At 46.0% G+C, this 24950-nt stretch overlaps 11 non-coding genes across 11 annotated transcripts; all 11 read right to left on the bottom strand.

Annotated features, from left to right (window-relative positions):
* Positions 1-156: 156 nt before the first annotated feature.
* LOC130316837 (U2 spliceosomal RNA) lies at positions 157-347 on the bottom strand. The gene has a single exon (XR_008864049.1). It is a non-coding gene; the product is annotated as a U2 spliceosomal RNA (small nuclear RNA).
* Positions 348-2427: 2080 nt separating this feature from the next.
* LOC130316836 (U2 spliceosomal RNA) lies at positions 2428-2618 on the bottom strand. Its single transcript, XR_008864048.1, has one exon. It is a non-coding gene; the product is annotated as a U2 spliceosomal RNA (small nuclear RNA).
* Positions 2619-4711: 2093 nt separating this feature from the next.
* LOC130316833 (U2 spliceosomal RNA) lies at positions 4712-4902 on the bottom strand. The gene has a single exon (XR_008864046.1). It is a non-coding gene; the product is annotated as a U2 spliceosomal RNA (small nuclear RNA).
* Positions 4903-6995: 2093 nt separating this feature from the next.
* LOC130316832 (U2 spliceosomal RNA) lies at positions 6996-7186 on the bottom strand. Its single transcript, XR_008864045.1, has one exon. It is a non-coding gene; the product is annotated as a U2 spliceosomal RNA (small nuclear RNA).
* Positions 7187-9283: 2097 nt separating this feature from the next.
* On the bottom strand, positions 9284-9474 carry LOC130316831 (U2 spliceosomal RNA). The gene has a single exon (XR_008864044.1). It is a non-coding gene; the product is annotated as a U2 spliceosomal RNA (small nuclear RNA).
* Positions 9475-11565: 2091 nt separating this feature from the next.
* On the bottom strand, positions 11566-11756 carry LOC130316830 (U2 spliceosomal RNA). The gene has a single exon (XR_008864043.1). It is a non-coding gene; the product is annotated as a U2 spliceosomal RNA (small nuclear RNA).
* A 2073-nt stretch (positions 11757-13829) lies between these two features.
* Positions 13830-14020, bottom strand: LOC130316829 (U2 spliceosomal RNA). Its single transcript, XR_008864042.1, has one exon. It is a non-coding gene; the product is annotated as a U2 spliceosomal RNA (small nuclear RNA).
* Positions 14021-16113: 2093 nt separating this feature from the next.
* Positions 16114-16304, bottom strand: LOC130317046 (U2 spliceosomal RNA). The gene has a single exon (XR_008864235.1). It is a non-coding gene; the product is annotated as a U2 spliceosomal RNA (small nuclear RNA).
* A 2085-nt stretch (positions 16305-18389) lies between these two features.
* On the bottom strand, positions 18390-18580 carry LOC130317045 (U2 spliceosomal RNA). Its single transcript, XR_008864234.1, has one exon. It is a non-coding gene; the product is annotated as a U2 spliceosomal RNA (small nuclear RNA).
* A 2085-nt stretch (positions 18581-20665) lies between these two features.
* LOC130317044 (U2 spliceosomal RNA) lies at positions 20666-20856 on the bottom strand. Its single transcript, XR_008864233.1, has one exon. It is a non-coding gene; the product is annotated as a U2 spliceosomal RNA (small nuclear RNA).
* Positions 20857-22939: 2083 nt separating this feature from the next.
* On the bottom strand, positions 22940-23130 carry LOC130317042 (U2 spliceosomal RNA). The gene has a single exon (XR_008864232.1). It is a non-coding gene; the product is annotated as a U2 spliceosomal RNA (small nuclear RNA).
* Positions 23131-24950: the final 1820 nt, after the last annotated feature.

Below are 24950 nucleotides of genomic sequence, written 5' to 3'. Positions count from 1 at the left end.
ACAAGCAGAAGCAGCAGAAGCAGCAGCAGCACCACCTTTTGTTTTTTGGCTGCAGCAGCAGCAGCAGCAGCAGCAAGGCCCACAGGGCTGGCTAGCTGGCTAGCCAGCAAGCAGGTAGCAATGAAAGTAGGAATCTTTCTTTTTAACCCTGTAAGGGGGTGGTGCACTGTACCCGAAGATACTGCCATATCGGGTCAATGCATAGGGCGACGGAAGCAAGCTTCGAAATCGGCCCCCGTTCTCAAAAATCCATTTAATATATGGTCCCCAGATAGGGGACGTATCAGATATTAAACTGATAAGAACAGATACTACACTTGATCTTAGCCAAAAGGCCGAGAAGCGATAACCGTGAAAGGGGCGGGCCCAACAAGGTCCCCTTCATGGGCACTATCACTGCTTGCTGTCAGGGAGGCTGCCAGACAATTTTCCATGCACACTCTGGGCTGGGGGGCAGTCAACCACCAGTACACACAGCAGAACCTAAACCCATACCATTATTGCTAAGCAGCAAGACAGGGGCCCATTGCACTCCCACGGGGCCTTTTTAAATGCAATCCATAACCCGGATTTGCCAGGAACCCTTCTTACTCCTCCTACTTGCATGTGACACTGGGCTTAGGATCTGCATAGGAAACACACACACAAGCACACACCTACCTTTGTTGCCTGCAGATGCCTCCTTGGCTGTCCCCAAACGGTATCAAACCAACACCCACGGGAAGCTGTAAGCATAGAGGACATGCCTGCACCCCATTGGACTTACCTGTGTGGGTTAAATCCGGGTTATTTGACAACCTATGGCGGTGATGGTTCTGCTCAGGCAGAGCAGTGCTGATGCTCCTCATAAAGCTGTCGCTGCTGTGAAGGTTCTAGGTGACATCACAATCCCTATGGTTACATACACGACAAAGCTGGGTTGTTGTTGTTTACACTCTGCAAGGCCTGTGGAAGTGAGTGACATCATAGCACTGTAGTTCTGAGGGTTCTAGATGGATGCAACAATCTCCTGTTGCTTCTATGAAGGCCATAATAGACGACATCACCAAACAGCTCCATAGTCACATACACAGCAAAGGAGAGATGTTGTTTACACCTAGTGATGTCAGTGGTATTGAGTGACATCACAGCACAGTGCTAAGGCTCCTGGGCCTGGACACAGCAGCGGCTGCAATATCTCAACGGAGAATACGTTTATATATATGTGTGTGTGTGCGCGTATATATATATATATATATATATATATATATATATATATATATATTTCTCCGCCGAAATCACTTTTAAACCCATTTCCACCTTTTTTTCCCTTCTCTTCCTCTTACTTTTTTTTCACGTTTTTTTACGTTTTTCTCCTTTTCGCCTCTTTTCTGGGCGTATTATTCTTCTTTTTCTTCTTTTTTTTCGTCTAATGCATACCCCATCAGTGCAGCAATGCTTATTCAATACCGCCAGCAGATGGAGACACTGGGGGATAATTTTCTAAGGATTTATACTGATTTTTCCTGTCTGAATTTGTCGCACAGAAAGTTGCAGGCCAAATATGTGTGACATTTCTGCGACTTTAGCTTCTAGAGCATTTTTACAACATTATACATAGGTGCTGAATACATAAAAAGCGACTGTTCAGCGACAGACAAGTCGCATCGGCTGAAAGTAGGCCAGAATGTCAGTCCATGTTGGAGCAGGTTTAGATACAGTCTAAAGCATAGATCTCAAAGTCTGTGCACAGAATTTAGCAAGGGCCTCGCACCTTCTGATGCATCAGGTAGGTGCACTATAGCATAGCCTAACCCTCTGTACTTTGGTCTATATTGATGCGGGACATAGACAGCCAGCTGATGACCAATCCATTAGTGCAATGGATGGCTGGAAGCATTTGTCTTTGCCTTTGCAATACCACAGAAGCAATGCATGGTCAATGTACAGCAATGACACACCTGTGTGAACAGCCAGGAGACCCCCCCATGTTATGTTACATAGTTACATAGTTAGTACGGTCGAAAAAAGACATATGTCCATCAAGTTCAACCAGGGAATTAAGGGGTAGGGGTGTGGCGCGATATTGGGGAAGGGATGAGATTTTATATTTCTTCATAAGCATTAATCTTATTTTGTCAATTAGGAACATTCAGCACCCACCCGCTATCAAGGCAGCTGCCTATCATGTCATGCCCTACCTGCACAGGTGTGCTGGCTACTCAAATGATCCAATTAAGGAGGCCATTTAGTCAGCAGCAGCAGAAGTCCTGTGCCTGGACGCTCCAACAGCGGCCAGACACAAGCAGAAGCAGCAGCAGCACCACCTTTTGTTTTTTGGCTGCAGCAGCAGCAGCAGCAGCAGCAAGGCCCACAGGGCTGGCTAGCTGGCTAGCCAGCAAGCAGGTAGCAATGAAAGTAGGAATCTTTCTTTTTAACCCTGTAAGGGGGTGGTGCACTGTACCCGAAGATACTGCCATATCGGGTCAATGCATAGGGCGACGGAAGCAAGCTTCGAAATCGGCCCCCGTTCTCAAAAATCCATTTAATATATGGTCCCCAGATAGGGGACGTATCAGATATTAAACTGATAAGAACAGATACTACACTTGATCTTAGCCAAAAGGCCGAGAAGCGATAACCGTGAAAGGGGCGGGCCCAACAAGGTCCCCTTCATGGGCACTATCACTGCTTGCTGTCAGGGAGGCTGCCAGACAATTTTCCATGCACACTCTGGGCTGGGGGGCAGTCAACCACCAGTACACACAGCAGAACCTAAACCCATACCATTATTGCTAAGCAGCAAGACAGGGGCCCATTGCACTCCCACGGGGCCTTTTTAAATGCAATCCATAACCCGGATTTGCCAGGAACCCTTCTTACTCCTCCTACTTGCATGTGACACTGGGCTTAGGATCTGCATAGGAAACACACACACAAGCACACACCTACCTTTGTTGCCTGCAGATGCCTCCTTGGCTGTCCCCAAACGGTATCAAACCAACACCCACGGGAAGCTGTAAGCATAGAGGACATGCCTGCACCCCATTGGACTTACCTGTGTGGGTTAAATCCGGGTTATTTGACAACCTATGGCGGTGATGGTTCTGCTCAGGCAGAGCAGTGCTGATGCTCCTCATAAAGCTGTCGCTGCTGTGAAGGTTCTAGGTGACATCACAATCCCTATGGTTACATACACGACAAAGCTGGGTTGTTGTTGTTTACACTCTGCAAGGCCTGTGGAAGTGAGTGACATCATAGCACTGTAGTTCTGAGGGTTCTAGATGGATGCAACAATCTCCTGTTGCTTCTATGAAGGCCATAATAGACGACATCACCAAACAGCTCCATAGTCACATACACAGCAAAGGAGAGATGTTGTTTACACCTAGTGATGTCAGTGGTATTGAGTGACATCACAGCACAGTGCTAAGGCTCCTGGGCCTGGACACAGCAGCGGCTGCAATATCTCAACGGAGAATACGTTTATATATATGTGTGTGTGTGCGCGTATATATATATATATATATATATATATATATATATATATATATATATATTTCTCCGCCGAAATCACTTTTAAACCCATTTCCACCTTTTTTTCCCTTCTCTTCCTCTTACTTTTTTTTCACGTTTTTTTACGTTTTTCTCCTTTTCGCCTCTTTTCTGGGCGTATTATTCTTCTTTTTCTTCTTTTTTTTCGTCTAATGCATACCCCATCAGTGCAGCAATGCTTATTCAATACCGCCAGCAGATGGAGACACTGGGGGATAATTTTCTAAGGATTTATACTGATTTTTCCTGTCTGAATTTGTCGCACAGAAAGTTGCAGGCCAAATATGTGTGACATTTCTGCGACTTTAGCTTCTAGAGCATTTTTACAACATTATACATAGGTGCTGAATACATAAAAAGCGACTGTTCAGCGACAGACAAGTCGCATCGGCTGAAAGTAGGCCAGAATGTCAGTCCATGTTGGAGCAGGTTTAGATACAGTCTAAAGCATAGATCTCAAAGTCTGTGCACAGAATTTAGCAAGGGCCTCGCACCTTCTGATGCATCAGGTAGGTGCACTATAGCATAGCCTAACCCTCTGTACTTTGGTCTATATTGATGCGGGACATAGACAGCCAGCTGATGACCAATCCATTAGTGCAATGGATGGCTGGAAGCATTTGTCTTTGCCTTTGCAATACCACAGAAGCAATGCATGGTCAATGTACAGCAATGACACACCTGTGTGAACAGCCAGGAGACCCCCCCATGTTATGTTACATAGTTACATAGTTAGTACGGTCGAAAAAAGACATATGTCCATCAAGTTCAACCAGGGAATTAAGGGGTAGGGGTGTGGCGCGATATTGGGGAAGGGATGAGATTTTATATTTCTTCATAAGCATTAATCTTATTTTGTCAATTAGGAACATTCAGCACCCACCCGCTATCAAGGCAGCTGCCTATCATGTCATGCCCTACCTGCACAGGTGTGCTGGCTACTCAAATGATCCAATTAAGGAGGCCATTTAGTCAGCAGCAGCAGAAGTCCTGTGCCTGGACGCTCCAACAGCGGCCAGACACAAGCAGAAGCAGCAGAAGCAGCAGCAGCACCACCTTTTGTTTTTTGGCTGCAGCAGCAGCAGCAGCAGCAGCAAGGCCCACAGGGCTGGCTAGCTGGCTAGCCAGCAAGCAGGTAGCAATGAAAGTAGGAATCTTTCTTTTTAACCCTGTAAGGGGGTGGTGCACTGTACCCGAAGATACTGCCATATCGGGTCAATGCATAGGGCGACGGAAGCAAGCTTCGAAATCGGCCCCCGTTCTCAAAAATCCATTTAATATATGGTCCCCAGATAGGGGACGTATCAGATATTAAACTGATAAGAACAGATACTACACTTGATCTTAGCCAAAAGGCCGAGAAGCGATAACCGTGAAAGGGGCGGGCCCAACAAGGTCCCCTTCATGGGCACTATCACTGCTTGCTGTCAGGGAGGCTGCCAGACAATTTTCCATGCACACTCTGGGCTGGGGGGCAGTCAACCACCAGTACACACAGCAGAACCTAAACCCATACCATTATTGCTAAGCAGCAAGACAGGGGCCCATTGCACTCCCACGGGGCCTTTTTAAATGCAATCCATAACCCGGATTTGCCAGGAACCCTTCTTACTCCTCCTACTTGCATGTGACACTGGGCTTAGGATCTGCATAGGAAACACACACACAAGCACACACCTACCTTTGTTGCCTGCAGATGCCTCCTTGGCTGTCCCCAAACGGTATCAAACCAACACCCACGGGAAGCTGTAAGCATAGAGGACATGCCTGCACCCCATTGGACTTACCTGTGTGGGTTAAATCCGGGTTATTTGACAACCTATGGCGGTGATGGTTCTGCTCAGGCAGAGCAGTGCTGATGCTCCTCATAAAGCTGTCGCTGCTGTGAAGGTTCTAGGTGACATCACAATCCCTATGGTTACATACACGACAAAGCTGGGTTGTTGTTGTTTACACTCTGCAAGGCCTGTGGAAGTGAGTGACATCATAGCACTGTAGTTCTGAGGGTTCTAGATGGATGCAACAATCTCCTGTTGCTTCTATGAAGGCCATAATAGACGACATCACCAAACAGCTCCATAGTCACATACACAGCAAAGGAGAGATGTTGTTTACACCTAGTGATGTCAGTGGTATTGAGTGACATCACAGCACAGTGCTAAGGCTCCTGGGCCTGGACACAGCAGCGGCTGCAATATCTCAACGGAGAATACGTTTATATATATGTGTGTGTGTGCGCGTATATATATATATATATATATATATATATATATATATATATATATATATTTCTCCGCCGAAATCACTTTTAAACCCATTTCCACCTTTTTTTCCCTTCTCTTCCTCTTACTTTTTTTTCACGTTTTTTTACGTTTTTCTCCTTTTCGCCTCTTTTCTGGGCGTATTATTCTTCTTTTTCTTCTTTTTTTTCGTCTAATGCATACCCCATCAGTGCAGCAATGCTTATTCAATACCGCCAGCAGATGGAGACACTGGGGGATAATTTTCTAAGGATTTATACTGATTTTTCCTGTCTGAATTTGTCGCACAGAAAGTTGCAGGCCAAATATGTGTGACATTTCTGCGACTTTAGCTTCTAGAGCATTTTTACAACATTATACATAGGTGCTGAATACATAAAAAGCGACTGTTCAGCGACAGACAAGTCGCATCGGCTGAAAGTAGGCCAGAATGTCAGTCCATGTTGGAGCAGGTTTAGATACAGTCTAAAGCATAGATCTCAAAGTCTGTGCACAGAATTTAGCAAGGGCCTCGCACCTTCTGATGCATCAGGTAGGTGCACTATAGCATAGCCTAACCCTCTGTACTTTGGTCTATATTGATGCGGGACATAGACAGCCAGCTGATGACCAATCCATTAGTGCAATGGATGGCTGGAAGCATTTGTCTTTGCCTTTGCAATACCACAGAAGCAATGCATGGTCAATGTACAGCAATGACACACCTGTGTGAACAGCCAGGAGACCCCCCCATGTTATGTTACATAGTTACATAGTTAGTACGGTCGAAAAAAGACATATGTCCATCAAGTTCAACCAGGGAATTAAGGGGTAGGGGTGTGGCGCGATATTGGGGAAGGGATGAGATTTTATATTTCTTCATAAGCATTAATCTTATTTTGTCAATTAGGAACATTCAGCACCCACCCGCTATCAAGGCAGCTGCCTATCATGTCATGCCCTACCTGCACAGGTGTGCTGGCTACTCAAATGATCCAATTAAGGAGGCCATTTAGTCAGCAGCAGCAGAAGTCCTGTGCCTGGACGCTCCAACAGCGGCCAGACACAAGCAGAAGCAGCAGAAGCAGCAGCAGCACCACCTTTTGTTTTTTGGCTGCAGCAGCAGCAGCAGCAGCAGCAAGGCCCACAGGGCTGGCTAGCTGGCTAGCCAGCAAGCAGGTAGCAATGAAAGTAGGAATCTTTCTTTTTAACCCTGTAAGGGGGTGGTGCACTGTACCCGAAGATACTGCCATATCGGGTCAATGCATAGGGCGACGGAAGCAAGCTTCGAAATCGGCCCCCGTTCTCAAAAATCCATTTAATATATGGTCCCCAGATAGGGGACGTATCAGATATTAAACTGATAAGAACAGATACTACACTTGATCTTAGCCAAAAGGCCGAGAAGCGATAACCGTGAAAGGGGCGGGCCCAACAAGGTCCCCTTCATGGGCACTATCACTGCTTGCTGTCAGGGAGGCTGCCAGACAATTTTCCATGCACACTCTGGGCTGGGGGGCAGTCAACCACCAGTACACACAGCAGAACCTAAACCCATACCATTATTGCTAAGCAGCAAGACAGGGGCCCATTGCACTCCCACGGGGCCTTTTTAAATGCAATCCATAACCCGGATTTGCCAGGAACCCTTCTTACTCCTCCTACTTGCATGTGACACTGGGCTTAGGATCTGCATAGGAAACACACACACAAGCACACACCTACCTTTGTTGCCTGCAGATGCCTCCTTGGCTGTCCCCAAACGGTATCAAACCAACACCCACGGGAAGCTGTAAGCATAGAGGACATGCCTGCACCCCATTGGACTTACCTGTGTGGGTTAAATCCGGGTTATTTGACAACCTATGGCGGTGATGGTTCTGCTCAGGCAGAGCAGTGCTGATGCTCCTCATAAAGCTGTCGCTGCTGTGAAGGTTCTAGGTGACATCACAATCCCTATGGTTACATACACGACAAAGCTGGGTTGTTGTTGTTTACACTCTGCAAGGCCTGTGGAAGTGAGTGACATCATAGCACTGTAGTTCTGAGGGTTCTAGATGGATGCAACAATCTCCTGTTGCTTCTATGAAGGCCATAATAGACGACATCACCAAACAGCTCCATAGTCACATACACAGCAAAGGAGAGATGTTGTTTACACCTAGTGATGTCAGTGGTATTGAGTGACATCACAGCACAGTGCTAAGGCTCCTGGGCCTGGACACAGCAGCGGCTGCAATATCTCAACGGAGAATACGTTTATATATATGTGTGTGTGTGCGCGTATATATATATATATATATATATATATATATATATATATATATACATATATATTTCTCCGCCGAAATCACTTTTAAACCCATTTCCACCTTTTTTTCCCTTCTCTTCCTCTTACTTTTTTTTCACGTTTTTTTACGTTTTTCTCCTTTTCGCCTCTTTTCTGGGCGTATTATTCTTCTTTTTCTTCTTTTTTTTCGTCTAATGCATACCCCATCAGTGCAGCAATGCTTATTCAATACCGCCAGCAGATGGAGACACTGGGGGATAATTTTCTAAGGATTTATACTGATTTTTCCTGTCTGAATTTGTCGCACAGAAAGTTGCAGGCCAAATATGTGTGACATTTCTGCGACTTTAGCTTCTAGAGCATTTTTACAACATTATACATAGGTGCTGAATACATAAAAAGCGACTGTTCAGCGACAGACAAGTCGCATCGGCTGAAAGTAGGCCAGAATGTCAGTCCATGTTGGAGCAGGTTTAGATACAGTCTAAAGCATAGATCTCAAAGTCTGTGCACAGAATTTAGCAAGGGCCTCGCACCTTCTGATGCATCAGGTAGGTGCACTATAGCATAGCCTAACCCTCTGTACTTTGGTCTATATTGATGCGGGACATAGACAGCCAGCTGATGACCAATCCATTAGTGCAATGGATGGCTGGAAGCATTTGTCTTTGCCTTTGCAATACCACAGAAGCAATGCATGGTCAATGTACAGCAATGACACACCTGTGTGAACAGCCAGGAGACCCCCCCATGTTATGTTACATAGTTACATAGTTAGTACGGTCGAAAAAAGACATATGTCCATCAAGTTCAACCAGGGAATTAAGGGGTAGGGGTGTGGCGCGATATTGGGGAAGGGATGAGATTTTATATTTCTTCATAAGCATTAATCTTATTTTGTCAATTAGGAACATTCAGCACCCACCCGCTATCAAGGCAGCTGCCTATCATGTCATGCCCTACCTGCACAGGTGTGCTGGCTACTCAAATGATCCAATTAAGGAGGCCATTTAGTCAGCAGCAGCAGAAGTCCTGTGCCTGGACGCTCCAACAGCGGCCAGACACAAGCAGAAGCAGCAGAAGCAGCAGCAGCACCACCTTTTGTTTTTTGGCTGCAGCAGCAGCAGCAGCAGCAGCAAGGCCCACAGGGCTGGCTAGCTGGCTAGCCAGCAAGCAGGTAGCAATGAAAGTAGGAATCTTTCTTTTTAACCCTGTAAGGGGGTGGTGCACTGTACCCGAAGATACTGCCATATCGGGTCAATGCATAGGGCGACGGAAGCAAGCTTCGAAATCGGCCCCCGTTCTCAAAAATCCATTTAATATATGGTCCCCAGATAGGGGACGTATCAGATATTAAACTGATAAGAACAGATACTACACTTGATCTTAGCCAAAAGGCCGAGAAGCGATAACCGTGAAAGGGGCGGGCCCAACAAGGTCCCCTTCATGGGCACTATCACTGCTTGCTGTCAGGGAGGCTGCCAGACAATTTTCCATGCACACTCTGGGCTGGGGGGCAGTCAACCACCAGTACACACAGCAGAACCTAAACCCATACCATTATTGCTAAGCAGCAAGACAGGGGCCCATTGCACTCCCACGGGGCCTTTTTAAATGCAATCCATAACCCGGATTTGCCAGGAACCCTTCTTACTCCTCCTACTTGCATGTGACACTGGGCTTAGGATCTGCATAGGAAACACACACACAAGCACACACCTACCTTTGTTGCCTGCAGATGCCTCCTTGGCTGTCCCCAAACGGTATCAAACCAACACCCACGGGAAGCTGTAAGCATAGAGGACATGCCTGCACCCCATTGGACTTACCTGTGTGGGTTAAATCCGGGTTATTTGACAACCTATGGCGGTGATGGTTCTGCTCAGGCAGAGCAGTGCTGATGCTCCTCATAAAGCTGTCGCTGCTGTGAAGGTTCTAGGTGACATCACAATCCCTATGGTTACATACACGACAAAGCTGGGTTGTTGTTGTTTACACTCTGCAAGGCCTGTGGAAGTGAGTGACATCATAGCACTGTAGTTCTGAGGGTTCTAGATGGATGCAACAATCTCCTGTTGCTTCTATGAAGGCCATAATAGACGACATCACCAAACAGCTCCATAGTCACATACACAGCAAAGGAGAGATGTTGTTTACACCTAGTGATGTCAGTGGTATTGAGTGACATCACAGCACAGTGCTAAGGCTCCTGGGCCTGGACACAGCAGCGGCTGCAATATCTCAACGGAGAATACGTTTATATATATGTGTGTGTGTGCGCGTATATATATATATATATATATATATATATATATATATATATATATATTTCTCCGCCGAAATCACTTTTAAACCCATTTCCACCTTTTTTTCCCTTCTCTTCCTCTTACTTTTTTTTCACGTTTTTTTACGTTTTTCTCCTTTTCGCCTCTTTTCTGGGCGTATTATTCTTCTTTTTCTTCTTTTTTTTCGTCTAATGCATACCCCATCAGTGCAGCAATGCTTATTCAATACCGCCAGCAGATGGAGACACTGGGGGATAATTTTCTAAGGATTTATACTGATTTTTCCTGTCTGAATTTGTCGCACAGAAAGTTGCAGGCCAAATATGTGTGACATTTCTGCGACTTTAGCTTCTAGAGCATTTTTACAACATTATACATAGGTGCTGAATACATAAAAAGCGACTGTTCAGCGACAGACAAGTCGCATCGGCTGAAAGTAGGCCAGAATGTCAGTCCATGTTGGAGCAGGTTTAGATACAGTCTAAAGCATAGATCTCAAAGTCTGTGCACAGAATTTAGCAAGGGCCTCGCACCTTCTGATGCATCAGGTAGGTGCACTATAGCATAGCCTAACCCTCTGTACTTTGGTCTATATTGATGCGGGACATAGACAGCCAGCTGATGACCAATCCATTAGTGCAATGGATGGCTGGAAGCATTTGTCTTTGCCTTTGCAATACCACAGAAGCAATGCATGGTCAATGTACAGCAATGACACACCTGTGTGAACAGCCAGGAGACCCCCCCATGTTATGTTACATAGTTACATAGTTAGTACGGTCGAAAAAAGACATATGTCCATCAAGTTCAACCAGGGAATTAAGGGGTAGGGGTGTGGCGCGATATTGGGGAAGGGATGAGATTTTATATTTCTTCATAAGCATTAATCTTATTTTGTCAATTAGGAACATTCAGCACCCACCCGCTATCAAGGCAGCTGCCTATCATGTCATGCCCTACCTGCACAGGTGTGCTGGCTACTCAAATGATCCAATTAAGGAGGCCATTTAGTCAGCAGCAGCAGAAGTCCTGTGCCTGGACGCTCCAACAGCGGCCAGACACAAGCAGAAGCAGCAGAAGCAGCAGCAGCACCACCTTTTGTTTTTTGGCTGCAGCAGCAGCAGCAGCAGCAGCAAGGCCCACAGGGCTGGCTAGCTGGCTAGCCAGCAAGCAGGTAGCAATGAAAGTAGGAATCTTTCTTTTTAACCCTGTAAGGGGGTGGTGCACTGTACCCGAAGATACTGCCATATCGGGTCAATGCATAGGGCGACGGAAGCAAGCTTCGAAATCGGCCCCCGTTCTCAAAAATCCATTTAATATATGGTCCCCAGATAGGGGACGTATCAGATATTAAACTGATAAGAACAGATACTACACTTGATCTTAGCCAAAAGGCCGAGAAGCGATAACCGTGAAAGGGGCGGGCCCAACAAGGTCCCCTTCATGGGCACTATCACTGCTTGCTGTCAGGGAGGCTGCCAGACAATTTTCCATGCACACTCTGGGCTGGGGGGCAGTCAACCACCAGTACACACAGCAGAACCTAAACCCATACCATTATTGCTAAGCAGCAAGACAGGGGCCCATTGCACTCCCACGGGGCCTTTTTAAATGCAATCCATAACCCGGATTTGCCAGGAACCCTTCTTACTCCTCCTACTTGCATGTGACACTGGGCTTAGGATCTGCATAGGAAACACACACACAAGCACACACCTACCTTTGTTGCCTGCAGATGCCTCCTTGGCTGTCCCCAAACGGTATCAAACCAACACCCACGGGAAGCTGTAAGCATAGAGGACATGCCTGCACCCCATTGGACTTACCTGTGTGGGTTAAATCCGGGTTATTTGACAACCTATGGCGGTGATGGTTCTGCTCAGGCAGAGCAGTGCTGATGCTCCTCATAAAGCTGTCGCTGCTGTGAAGGTTCTAGGTGACATCACAATCCCTATGGTTACATACACGACAAAGCTGGGTTGTTGTTGTTTACACTCTGCAAGGCCTGTGGAAGTGAGTGACATCATAGCACTGTAGTTCTGAGGGTTCTAGATGGATGCAACAATCTCCTGTTGCTTCTATGAAGGCCATAATAGACGACATCACCAAACAGCTCCATAGTCACATACACAGCAAAGGAGAGATGTTGTTTACACCTAGTGATGTCAGTGGTATTGAGTGACATCACAGCACAGTGCTAAGGCTCCTGGGCCTGGACACAGCAGCGGCTGCAATATCTCAACGGAGAATACGTTTATATATATGTGTGTGTGTGCGCGTATATATATATATATATATATATATATATTTCTCCGCCGAAATCACTTTTAAACCCATTTCCACCTTTTTTTCCCTTCTCTTCCTCTTACTTTTTTTTCACGTTTTTTTACGTTTTTCTCCTTTTCGCCTCTTTTCTGGGCGTATTATTCTTCTTTTTCTTCTTTTTTTTCGTCTAATGCATACCCCATCAGTGCAGCAATGCTTATTCAATACCGCCAGCAGATGGAGACACTGGGGGATAATTTTCTAAGGATTTATACTGATTTTTCCTGTCTGAATTTGTCGCACAGAAAGTTGCAGGCCAAATATGTGTGACATTTCTGCGACTTTAGCTTCTAGAGCATTTTTACAACATTATACATAGGTGCTGAATACATAAAAAGCGACTGTTCAGCGACAGACAAGTCGCATCGGCTGAAAGTAGGCCAGAATGTCAGTCCATGTTGGAGCAGGTTTAGATACAGTCTAAAGCATAGATCTCAAAGTCTGTGCACAGAATTTAGCAAGGGCCTCGCACCTTCTGATGCATCAGGTAGGTGCACTATAGCATAGCCTAACCCTCTGTACTTTGGTCTATATTGATGCGGGACATAGACAGCCAGCTGATGACCAATCCATTAGTGCAATGGATGGCTGGAAGCATTTGTCTTTGCCTTTGCAATACCACAGAAGCAATGCATGGTCAATGTACAGCAATGACACACCTGTGTGAACAGCCAGGAGACCCCCCCATGTTATGTTACATAGTTACATAGTTAGTACGGTCGAAAAAAGACATATGTCCATCAAGTTCAACCAGGGAATTAAGGGGTAGGGGTGTGGCGCGATATTGGGGAAGGGATGAGATTTTATATTTCTTCATAAGCATTAATCTTATTTTGTCAATTAGGAACATTCAGCACCCACCCGCTATCAAGGCAGCTGCCTATCATGTCATGCCCTACCTGCACAGGTGTGCTGGCTACTCAAATGATCCAATTAAGGAGGCCATTTAGTCAGCAGCAGCAGAAGTCCTGTGCCTGGACGCTCCAACAGCGGCCAGACACAAGCAGAAGCAGCAGAAGCAGCAGCAGCACCACCTTTTGTTTTTTGGCTGCAGCAGCAGCAGCAGCAGCAGCAAGGCCCACAGGGCTGGCTAGCTGGCTAGCCAGCAAGCAGGTAGCAATGAAAGTAGGAATCTTTCTTTTTAACCCTGTAAGGGGGTGGTGCACTGTACCCGAAGATACTGCCATATCGGGTCAATGCATAGGGCGACGGAAGCAAGCTTCGAAATCGGCCCCCGTTCTCAAAAATCCATTTAATATATGGTCCCCAGATAGGGGACGTATCAGATATTAAACTGATAAGAACAGATACTACACTTGATCTTAGCCAAAAGGCCGAGAAGCGATAACCGTGAAAGGGGCGGGCCCAACAAGGTCCCCTTCATGGGCACTATCACTGCTTGCTGTCAGGGAGGCTGCCAGACAATTTTCCATGCACACTCTGGGCTGGGGGGCAGTCAACCACCAGTACACACAGCAGAACCTAAACCCATACCATTATTGCTAAGCAGCAAGACAGGGGCCCATTGCACTCCCACGGGGCCTTTTTAAATGCAATCCATAACCCGGATTTGCCAGGAACCCTTCTTACTCCTCCTACTTGCATGTGACACTGGGCTTAGGATCTGCATAGGAAACACACACACAAGCACACACCTACCTTTGTTGCCTGCAGATGCCTCCTTGGCTGTCCCCAAACGGTATCAAACCAACACCCACGGGAAGCTGTAAGCATAGAGGACATGCCTGCACCCCATTGGACTTACCTGTGTGGGTTAAATCCGGGTTATTTGACAACCTATGGCGGTGATGGTTCTGCTCAGGCAGAGCAGTGCTGATGCTCCTCATAAAGCTGTCGCTGCTGTGAAGGTTCTAGGTGACATCACAATCCCTATGGTTACATACACGACAAAGCTGGGTTGTTGTTGTTTACACTCTGCAAGGCCTGTGGAAGTGAGTGACATCATAGCACTGTAGTTCTGAGGGTTCTAGATGGATGCAACAATCTCCTGTTGCTTCTATGAAGGCCATAATAGACGACATCACCAAACAGCTCCATAGTCACATACACAGCAAAGGAGAGATGTTGTTTACACCTAGTGATGTCAGTGGTATTGAGTGACATCACAGCACAGTGCTAAGGCTCCTGGGCCTGGACACAGCAGCGGCTGCAATATCTCAACGGAGAATACGTTTATATATATGTGTGTGTGTGCGCGTATATATATATATATATATATATATATATATATATATATATATATATATTTCTCCGCCGAAATCACTTTTAAACCCATTTCCACCTTTTTTTCCCTTCTCTTCCTCTTACTTTTTTTTCACGTTTTTTTACGTTTTTCTCCTTTTCGCCTCTTTTCTGGGCGTATTATTCTTCTTTTTCTTCTTTTTTTTCGTCTAATGCATACCCCATCAGTGCAGCAATGCTTATTCAATACCGCCAGCAGATGGAGACACTGGGGGATAATTTTCTAAGGATTTATACTGATTTTTCCTGTCTGAATTTGTCGCACAGAAAGTTGCAGGCCAAATATGTGTGACATTTCTGCGACTTTAGCTTCTAGAGCATTTTTACAACATTATACATAGGTGCTGAATACATAAAAAGCGACTGTTCAGCGACAGACAAGTCGCATCGGCTGAAAGTAGGCCAGAATGTCAGTCCATGTTGGAGCAGGTTTAGATACAGTCTAAAGCATAGATCTCAAAGTCTGTGCACAGAATTTAGCAAGGGCCTCGCACCTTCTGATGCATCAGGTAGGTGCACTATAGCATAGCCTAACCCTCTGTACTTTGGTCTATATTGATGCGGGACATAGACAGCCAGCTGATGACCAATCCATTAGTGCAATGGATGGCTGGAAGCATTTGTCTTTGCCTTTGCAATACCACAGAAGCAATGCATGGTCAATGTACAGCAATGACACACCTGTGTGAACAGCCAGGAGACCCCCCCATGTTATGTTACATAGTTACATAGTTAGTACGGTCGAAAAAAGACATATGTCCATCAAGTTCAACCAGGGAATTAAGGGGTAGGGGTGTGGCGCGATATTGGGGAAGGGATGAGATTTTATATTTCTTCATAAGCATTAATCTTATTTTGTCAATTAGGAACATTCAGCACCCACCCGCTATCAAGGCAGCTGCCTATCATGTCATGCCCTACCTGCACAGGTGTGCTGGCTACTCAAATGATCCAATTAAGGAGGCCATTTAGTCAGCAGCAGCAGAAGTCCTGTGCCTGGACGCTCCAACAGCGGCCAGACACAAGCAGAAGCAGCAGAAGCAGCAGCAGCACCACCTTTTGTTTTTTGGCTGCAGCAGCAGCAGCAGCAGCAGCAAGGCCCACAGGGCTGGCTAGCTGGCTAGCCAGCAAGCAGGTAGCAATGAAAGTAGGAATCTTTCTTTTTAACCCTGTAAGGGGGTGGTGCACTGTACCCGAAGATACTGCCATATCGGGTCAATGCATAGGGCGACGGAAGCAAGCTTCGAAATCGGCCCCCGTTCTCAAAAATCCATTTAATATATGGTCCCCAGATAGGGGACGTATCAGATATTAAACTGATAAGAACAGATACTACACTTGATCTTAGCCAAAAGGCCGAGAAGCGATAACCGTGAAAGGGGCGGGCCCAACAAGGTCCCCTTCATGGGCACTATCACTGCTTGCTGTCAGGGAGGCTGCCAGACAATTTTCCATGCACACTCTGGGCTGGGGGGCAGTCAACCACCAGTACACACAGCAGAACCTAAACCCATACCATTATTGCTAAGCAGCAAGACAGGGGCCCATTGCACTCCCACGGGGCCTTTTTAAATGCAATCCATAACCCGGATTTGCCAGGAACCCTTCTTACTCCTCCTACTTGCATGTGACACTGGGCTTAGGATCTGCATAGGAAACACACACACAAGCACACACCTACCTTTGTTGCCTGCAGATGCCTCCTTGGCTGTCCCCAAACGGTATCAAACCAACACCCACGGGAAGCTGTAAGCATAGAGGACATGCCTGCACCCCATTGGACTTACCTGTGTGGGTTAAATCCGGGTTATTTGACAACCTATGGCGGTGATGGTTCTGCTCAGGCAGAGCAGTGCTGATGCTCCTCATAAAGCTGTCGCTGCTGTGAAGGTTCTAGGTGACATCACAATCCCTATGGTTACATACACGACAAAGCTGGGTTGTTGTTGTTTACACTCTGCAAGGCCTGTGGAAGTGAGTGACATCATAGCACTGTAGTTCTGAGGGTTCTAGATGGATGCAACAATCTCCTGTTGCTTCTATGAAGGCCATAATAGACGACATCACCAAACAGCTCCATAGTCACATACACAGCAAAGGAGAGATGTTGTTTACACCTAGTGATGTCAGTGGTATTGAGTGACATCACAGCACAGTGCTAAGGCTCCTGGGCCTGGACACAGCAGCGGCTGCAATATCTCAACGGAGAATACGTTTATATATATGTGTGTGTGTGCGCGTATATATATATATATATATATATATATATATATATATATATTTCTCCGCCGAAATCACTTTTAAACCCATTTCCACCTTTTTTTCCCTTCTCTTCCTCTTACTTTTTTTTCACGTTTTTTTACGTTTTTCTCCTTTTCGCCTCTTTTCTGGGCGTATTATTCTTCTTTTTCTTCTTTTTTTTCGTCTAATGCATACCCCATCAGTGCAGCAATGCTTATTCAATACCGCCAGCAGATGGAGACACTGGGGGATAATTTTCTAAGGATTTATACTGATTTTTCCTGTCTGAATTTGTCGCACAGAAAGTTGCAGGCCAAATATGTGTGACATTTCTGCGACTTTAGCTTCTAGAGCATTTTTACAACATTATACATAGGTGCTGAATACATAAAAAGCGACTGTTCAGCGACAGACAAGTCGCATCGGCTGAAAGTAGGCCAGAATGTCAGTCCATGTTGGAGCAGGTTTAGATACAGTCTAAAGCATAGATCTCAAAGTCTGTGCACAGAATTTAGCAAGGGCCTCGCACCTTCTGATGCATCAGGTAGGTGCACTATAGCATAGCCTAACCCTCTGTACTTTGGTCTATATTGATGCGGGACATAGACAGCCAGCTGATGACCAATCCATTAGTGCAATGGATGGCTGGAAGCATTTGTCTTTGCCTTTGCAATACCACAGAAGCAATGCATGGTCAATGTACAGCAATGACACACCTGTGTGAACAGCCAGGAGACCCCCCCATGTTATGTTACATAGTTACATAGTTAGTACGGTCGAAAAAAGACATATGTCCATCAAGTTCAACCAGGGAATTAAGGGGTAGGGGTGTGGCGCGATATTGGGGAAGGGATGAGATTTTATATTTCTTCATAAGCATTAATCTTATTTTGTCAATTAGGAACATTCAGCACCCACCCGCTATCAAGGCAGCTGCCTATCATGTCATGCCCTACCTGCACAGGTGTGCTGGCTACTCAAATGATCCAATTAAGGAGGCCATTTAGTCAGCAGCAGCAGAAGTCCTGTGCCTGGACGCTCCAACAGCGGCCAGACACAAGCAGAAGCAGCAGAAGCAGCAGCAGCACCACCTTTTGTTTTTTGGCTGCAGCAGCAGCAGCAGCAGCAGCAAGGCCCACAGGGCTGGCTAGCTGGCTAGCCAGCAAGCAGGTAGCAATGAAAGTAGGAATCTTTCTTTTTAACCCTGTAAGGGGGTGGTGCACTGTACCCGAAGATACTGCCATATCGGGTCAATGCATAGGGCGACGGAAGCAAGCTTCGAAATCGGCCCCCGTTCTCAAAAATCCATTTAATATATGGTCCCCAGATAGGGGACGTATCAGATATTAAACTGATAAGAACAGATACTACACTTGATCTTAGCCAAAAGGCCGAGAAGCGATAACCGTGAAAGGGGCGGGCCCAACAAGGTCCCCTTCATGGGCACTATCACTGCTTGCTGTCAGGGAGGCTGCCAGACAATTTTCCATGCACACTCTGGGCTGGGGGGCAGTCAACCACCAGTACACACAGCAGAACCTAAACCCATACCATTATTGCTAAGCAGCAAGACAGGGGCCCATTGCACTCCCACGGGGCCTTTTTAAATGCAATCCATAACCCGGATTTGCCAGGAACCCTTCTTACTCCTCCTACTTGCATGTGACACTGGGCTTAGGATCTGCATAGGAAACACACACACAAGCACACACCTACCTTTGTTGCCTGCAGATGCCTCCTTGGCTGTCCCCAAACGGTATCAAACCAACACCCACGGGAAGCTGTAAGCATAGAGGACATGCCTGCACCCCATTGGACTTACCTGTGTGGGTTAAATCCGGGTTATTTGACAACCTATGGCGGTGATGGTTCTGCTCAGGCAGAGCAGTGCTGATGCTCCTCATAAAGCTGTCGCTGCTGTGAAGGTTCTAGGTGACATCACAATCCCTATGGTTACATACACGACAAAGCTGGGTTGTTGTTGTTTACACTCTGCAAGGCCTGTGGAAGTGAGTGACATCATAGCACTGTAGTTCTGAGGGTTCTAGATGGATGCAACAATCTCCTGTTGCTTCTATGAAGGCCATAATAGACGACATCACCAAACAGCTCCATAGTCACATACACAGCAAAGGAGAGATGTTGTTTACACCTAGTGATGTCAGTGGTATTGAGTGACATCACAGCACAGTGCTAAGGCTCCTGGGCCTGGACACAGCAGCGGCTGCAATATCTCAACGGAGAATACGTTTATATATATGTGTGTGTGTGCGCGTATATATATATATATATATATATATATATATATATATATATTTCTCCGCCGAAATCACTTTTAAACCCATTTCCACCTTTTTTTCCCTTCTCTTCCTCTTACTTTTTTTTCACGTTTTTTTACGTTTTTCTCCTTTTCGCCTCTTTTCTGGGCGTATTATTCTTCTTTTTCTTCTTTTTTTTCGTCTAATGCATACCCCATCAGTGCAGCAATGCTTATTCAATACCGCCAGCAGATGGAGACACTGGGGGATAATTTTCTAAGGATTTATACTGATTTTTCCTGTCTGAATTTGTCGCACAGAAAGTTGCAGGCCAAATATGTGTGACATTTCTGCGACTTTAGCTTCTAGAGCATTTTTACAACATTATACATAGGTGCTGAATACATAAAAAGCGACTGTTCAGCGACAGACAAGTCGCATCGGCTGAAAGTAGGCCAGAATGTCAGTCCATGTTGGAGCAGGTTTAGATACAGTCTAAAGCATAGATCTCAAAGTCTGTGCACAGAATTTAGCAAGGGCCTCGCACCTTCTGATGCATCAGGTAGGTGCACTATAGCATAGCCTAACCCTCTGTACTTTGGTCTATATTGATGCGGGACATAGACAGCCAGCTGATGACCAATCCATTAGTGCAATGGATGGCTGGAAGCATTTGTCTTTGCCTTTGCAATACCACAGAAGCAATGCATGGTCAATGTACAGCAATGACACACCTGTGTGAACAGCCAGGAGACCCCCCCATGTTATGTTACATAGTTACATAGTTAGTACGGTCGAAAAAAGACATATGTCCATCAAGTTCAACCAGGGAATTAAGGGGTAGGGGTGTGGCGCGATATTGGGGAAGGGATGAGATTTTATATTTCTTCATAAGCATTAATCTTATTTTGTCAATTAGGAACATTCAGCACCCACCCGCTATCAAGGCAGCTGCCTATCATGTCATGCCCTACCTGCACAGGTGTGCTGGCTACTCAAATGATCCAATTAAGGAGGCCATTTAGTCAGCAGCAGCAGAAGTCCTGTGCCTGGACGCTCCAACAGCGGCCAGACACAAGCAGAAGCAGCAGAAGCAGCAGCAGCACCACCTTTTGTTTTTTGGCTGCAGCAGCAGCAGCAGCAGCAGCAAGGCCCACAGGGCTGGCTAGCTGGCTAGCCAGCAAGCAGGTAGCAATGAAAGTAGGAATCTTTCTTTTTAACCCTGTAAGGGGGTGGTGCACTGTACCCGAAGATACTGCCATATCGGGTCAATGCATAGGGCGACGGAAGCAAGCTTCGAAATCGGCCCCCGTTCTCAAAAATCCATTTAATATATGGTCCCCAGATAGGGGACGTATCAGATATTAAACTGATAAGAACAGATACTACACTTGATCTTAGCCAAAAGGCCGAGAAGCGATAACCGTGAAAGGGGCGGGCCCAACAAGGTCCCCTTCATGGGCACTATCACTGCTTGCTGTCAGGGAGGCTGCCAGACAATTTTCCATGCACACTCTGGGCTGGGGGGCAGTCAACCACCAGTACACACAGCAGAACCTAAACCCATACCATTATTGCTAAGCAGCAAGACAGGGGCCCATTGCACTCCCACGGGGCCTTTTTAAATGCAATCCATAACCCGGATTTGCCAGGAACCCTTCTTACTCCTCCTACTTGCATGTGACACTGGGCTTAGGATCTGCATAGGAAACACACACACAAGCACACACCTACCTTTGTTGCCTGCAGATGCCTCCTTGGCTGTCCCCAAACGGTATCAAACCAACACCCACGGGAAGCTGTAAGCATAGAGGACATGCCTGCACCCCATTGGACTTACCTGTGTGGGTTAAATCCGGGTTATTTGACAACCTATGGCGGTGATGGTTCTGCTCAGGCAGAGCAGTGCTGATGCTCCTCATAAAGCTGTCGCTGCTGTGAAGGTTCTAGGTGACATCACAATCCCTATGGTTACATACACGACAAAGCTGGGTTGTTGTTGTTTACACTCTGCAAGGCCTGTGGAAGTGAGTGACATCATAGCACTGTAGTTCTGAGGGTTCTAGATGGATGCAACAATCTCCTGTTGCTTCTATGAAGGCCATAATAGACGACATCACCAAACAGCTCCATAGTCACATACACAGCAAAGGAGAGATGTTGTTTACACCTAGTGATGTCAGTGGTATTGAGTGACATCACAGCACAGTGCTAAGGCTCCTGGGCCTGGACACAGCAGCGGCTGCAATATCTCAACGGAGAATACGTTTATATATATGTGTGTGTGTGCGCGCGTATATATATATATATATATATATATATATATATATATATATATATATATTTCTCCGCCGAAATCACTTTTAAACCCATTTCCACCTTTTTTTCCCTTCTCTTCCTCTTACTTTTTTTTCACGTTTTTTTACGTTTTTCTCCTTTTCGCCTCTTTTCTGGGCGTATTATTCTTCTTTTTCTTCTTTTTTTTCGTCTAATGCATACCCCATCAGTGCAGCAATGCTTATTCAATACCGCCAGCAGATGGAGACACTGGGGGATAATTTTCTAAGGATTTATACTGATTTTTCCTGTCTGAATTTGTCGCACAGAAAGTTGCAGGCCAAATATGTGTGACATTTCTGCGACTTTAGCTTCTAGAGCATTTTTACAACATTATACATAGGTGCTGAATACATAAAAAGCGACTGTTCAGCGACAGACAAGTCGCATCGGCTGAAAGTAGGCCAGAATGTCAGTCCATGTTGGAGCAGGTTTAGATACAGTCTAAAGCATAGATCTCAAAGTCTGTGCACAGAATTTAGCAAGGGCCTCGCACCTTCTGATGCATCAGGTAGGTGCACTATAGCATAGCCTAACCCTCTGTACTTTGGTCTATATTGATGCGGGACATAGACAGCCAGCTGATGACCAATCCATTAGTGCAATGGATGGCTGGAAGCATTTGTCTTTGCCTTTGCAATACCACAGAAGCAATGCATGGTCAATGTACAGCAATGACACACCTGTGTGAACAGCCAGGAGACCCCCCCATGTTATGTTACATAGTTACATAGTTAGTACGGTCGAAAAAAGACATATGTCCATCAAGTTCAACCAGGGAATTAAGGGGTAGGGGTGTGGCGCGATATTGGGGAAGGGATGAGATTTTATATTTCTTCATAAGCATTAATCTTATTTTGTCAATTAGGAACATTCAGCACCCACCCGCTATCAAGGCAGCTGCCTATCATGTCATGCCCTACCTGCACAGGTGTGCTGGCTACTCAAATGATCCAATTAAGGAGGCCATTTAGTCAGCAGCAGCAGAAGTCCTGTGCCTGGACGCTCCAACAGGGGCCAGACACAAGCAGAAGCAGAAGAAGCAGCAGCAGCACCACCTTTTGTTTTTTGGCTGCAGCAGCAGCAAGGCCCACAGGGCTGGCTAGCTGGCTAGCCAGCAAGCAGGTAGCAATGAAAGTAGGAATCTTTCTTTTTAACCCTGTAAGGGGGTGGTGCACTGTACCCGAAGATACTGCCATATCGGGTCAATGCATAGGGCGACGGAAGCAAGCTTCGAAATCGGCCCCCGTTCTCAAAAATCCATTTAATATATGGTCCCCAGATAGGGGACGTATCAGATATTAAACTGATAAGAACAGATACTACACTTGATCTTAGCCAAAAGGCCGAGAAGCGATAACCGTGAAAGGGGCGGGCCCAACAAGGTCCCCTTCATGGGCACTATCACTGCTTGCTGTCAGGGAGGCTGCCAGACAATTTTCCATGCACACTCTGGGCTGGGGGGCAGTCAACCACCAGTACACACAGCAGAACCTAAACCCATACCATTATTGCTAAGCAGCAAGACAGGGGCCCATTGCACTCCCACGGGGCCTTTTTAAATGCAATCCATAACCCGGATTTGCCAGGAACCCTTCTTACTCCTCCTACTTGCATGTGACACTGGGCTTAGGATCTGCATAGGAAACACACACACAAGCACACACCTACCTTTGTTGCCTGCAGATGCCTCCTTGGCTGTCCCCAAACGGTATCAAACCAACACCCACGGGAAGCTGTAAGCATAGAGGACATGCCTGCACCCCATTGGACTTACCTGTGTGGGTTAAATCCGGGTTATTTGACAACCTATGGCGGTGATGGTTCTGCTCAGGCAGAGCAGTGCTGATGCTCCTCATAAAGCTGTCGCTGCTGTGAAGGTTCTAGGTGACATCACAATCCCTATGGTTACATACACGACAAAGCTGGGTTGTTGTTGTTTACACTCTGCAAGGCCTGTGGAAGTGAGTGACATCATAGCACTGTAGTTCTGAGGGTTCTAGATGGATGCAACAATCTCCTGTTGCTTCTATGAAGGCCATAATAGACGACATCACCAAACAGCTCCATAGTCACATACACAGCAAAGGAGAGATGTTGTTTACACCTAGTGATGTCAGTGGTATTGAGTGACATCACAGCACAGTGCTAAGGCTCCTGGGCCTGGACACAGCAGCGGCTGCAATATCTCAACGGAGAATACGTTTATATATATGTGTGTGTGTGCGCGTATATATATATATATATATATATATATATATATATATATATATATTTCTCCGCCGAAATCACTTTTAAACCCATTTCCACCTTTTTTTCCCTTCTCTTCCTCTTACTTTTTTTTCACGTTTTTTTACGTTTTTCTCCTTTTCGCCTCTTTTCTGGGCGTATTATTCTTCTTTTTCTTCTTTTTTTTCGTCTAATGCATACCCCATCAGTGCAGCAATGCTTATTCAATACCGCCAGCAGATGGAGACACTGGGGGATAATTTTCTAAGGATTTATACTGATTTTTCCTGTCTGAATTTGTCGCACAGAAAGTTGCAGGCCAAATATGTGTGACATTTCTGCGACTTTAGCTTCTAGAGCATTTTTACAACATTATACATAGGTGCTGAATACATAAAAAGCGACTGTTCAGCGACAGACAAGTCGCATCGGCTGAAAGTAGGCCAGAATGTCAGTCCATGTTGGAGCAGGTTTAGATACAGTCTAAAGCATAGATCTCAAAGTCTGTGCACAGAATTTAGCAAGGGCCTCGCACCTTCTGATGCATCAGGTAGGTGCACTATAGCATAGCCTAACCCTCTGTACTTTGGTCTATATTGATGCGGGACATAGACAGCCAGCTGATGACCAATCCATTAGTGCAATGGATGGCTGGAAGCATTTGTCTTTGCCTTTGCAATACCACAGAAGCAATGCATGGTCAATGTACAGCAATGACACACCTGTGTGAACAGCCAGGAGACCCCCCCATGTTATGTTACATAGTTACATAGTTAGTACGGTCGAAAAAAGACATATGTCCATCAAGTTCAACCAGGGAATTAAGGGGTAGGGGTGTGGCGCGATATTGGGGAAGGGATGAGATTTTATATTTCTTCATAAGCATTAATCTTATTTTGTCAATTAGGAACATTCAGCACCCACCCGCTATCAAGGCAGCTGCCTATCA

Source organism: Hyla sarda, unplaced genomic scaffold, assembly GCF_029499605.1.
Source record: "Hyla sarda isolate aHylSar1 unplaced genomic scaffold, aHylSar1.hap1 scaffold_197, whole genome shotgun sequence".
Taxonomy (NCBI): domain Eukaryota; kingdom Metazoa; phylum Chordata; class Amphibia; order Anura; family Hylidae; genus Hyla; species Hyla sarda.
Note: the sequence above shows the minus strand (reverse complement) of the source record. Positions and strands in the feature narration are given on the sequence as shown.